Raw genomic sequence first — 2,021 nt, 5'->3', positions numbered from 1 at the left:
AGTCAAGTGCTTAAGCACTGAGCCACCAGGGCTCCTTTCTTTGCTATAATCTTAATGGGAACAGATCGCCAGAACTTTTCCCTCCATGGTACCACTGGGTGGGTTCGGATTGCCAACTTCTAAGTTATCGTCTAAGCACAAGCCATTTTTGTCACCTAGTTACCTTTACAAAGATTAAGAATGTGATAGGTCTATCTGTCCTGAGCTGAAAGAGTAGAGTCGCTTTGAGCCTTCCAGAGCAAGACAGCAGAGCAGGGTCCTAAGTTCATACTGCTCCAAGGCTCTGGGTAAATGTTGTAGAATAACAGACTTTGCAGCTGGATCCAAAGGTCCCGAAGTGATAGGACTTAAGAGCAGAAGTTCATTCTGACTCACAACTTCACAGTCCACTGGGAGGCCCCAAGTCAGTGTTTGCCTTGCTCTGTGGGAAACCTGTCAGCTAGCAGCTCAGCCATTTCCCACCCATAACCTTAAGGCCGTTGTGGTGCTCACCGCGCCAGCCAGGAGGGAGACAGAAAAAGAGTAGAAGCCCAGGGTCAGAAGCTCCCTCTTCAGCAGGGGCAGCAGCTGTTCCATTGATCATGTCTTCTCTTGTTCTACCTGTGATAGCTGGTGACATGCAGGGAGAATGGCCAGGGTTATCTAGCCATGAGCCCAGAAAGAAAGAAGGGCAAATATTGCTGACCAGCTAACAGTCTCCACTCCAGATCATGATTTTAGTTCATCCTTACAACAACCCTACTTATTTGACAGACGAGGAGACTGAGGCACAGAGGGATAGCTTGCTGTTGAGTCACAACGGTGGCAGAGCCAAGGTTTAGGCAAACTCTGAAGACTGAGCCCAAGCATCTCCACCTACACAATATACCTGGTCCCAAGTGGGAATCTGATGGTCCTTGATCCCAAGTCCCAGACGGTGATCAGTAAAACCACCTGCTTTTACCCAGGTTTGTGCAAGAGGAAGAGGACGTTTTGGTCAAGCTGGCTTCCAGGGGATTCAGTTCTACTCAGGTAATCTCCAAGTGTCTTGAAGTCGCTCTTCAAACTTTGACCTTTCTGTCATGGATACCCGCTGTTAATGTGTTTAGTGATTAATTTAAATAGAGTCCTTGCTGATTCATTAACAATCCACTACAACCTACTGACTTAGATTTAATGAGATGCAAACAGCTCTCTCACACAAACCCTTGCACTATAAATGGGCTCTCCAGCATCGGTCCAATTTCATCTAAACCCGCTGTGTTAGACAGGGTTTTCTAGAGAAACAAAACCAGGACACTAATAATTATATATATATTTATATAGATAACATAAGAAATAAACAGTTAATTAATCTATAAAGCAGTACAAATGGCTCGGTGCAACTCACTTCTGTGAGACAGCTAGTACACTGGCAGTCCTTCAAGTCTTGAGCGCTGCCAGGTCTCTGTGGAGCAATTCAGGCTTTCTGGGCACAGGCAACAAACAGCAAGGCAGGTCACCAACAGTCAGCCAGATGACAGGGTCCGACAGTCCCCAGCTCAAGAAATATAGCTTCCAGTAGCATGGCGAAGCAAGACTTGAAGGAACCTCAAGTTACAATGACACAGTCTATGGGTTAGGTGTCCCATAGACAGTATAGCTTGCAAATGGAGGCACATAACAAGCAAGGCTGCCACACACTGGTCCGATGATCAAAGACCAAGAGAGAGAGAGAGAGGCAAGGCTCACCGAGCTATTTATCTCTCCGCCCTTCACCAATCTCACACGTGTTCATTGGCCATGTTGGCACAACAAACCTACCTATCACAATCCATCCCTTGCCAACTTGACACCTATACACAAGAAGCCACAGAGAGACCCCCTGCCAGCGCTGAGATGCTTACAACGCCACTGGACCCAAAGACTTTCTACCCACTGGCTTGTGATCATCCTGCATTTGGCTTCATTGCATGTGTTTTGTGAGTCTGAAGAGGACTTTGTAGATTGATATCGGACATGTGGGCTACTATCGGACTTATGGACTTGATCTGGACTGGGCT

This window comes from Echinops telfairi, unplaced genomic scaffold, assembly GCF_000313985.2.
Source record: "Echinops telfairi isolate 266 unplaced genomic scaffold, ASM31398v2 ScPeMD7_5;HRSCAF=22, whole genome shotgun sequence".
Lineage (NCBI taxonomy): Eukaryota > Metazoa > Chordata > Mammalia > Afrosoricida > Tenrecidae > Echinops > Echinops telfairi.
The sequence above is the reverse complement of the archived record's forward strand: the minus strand, read 5'-3'. Positions refer to the sequence as shown.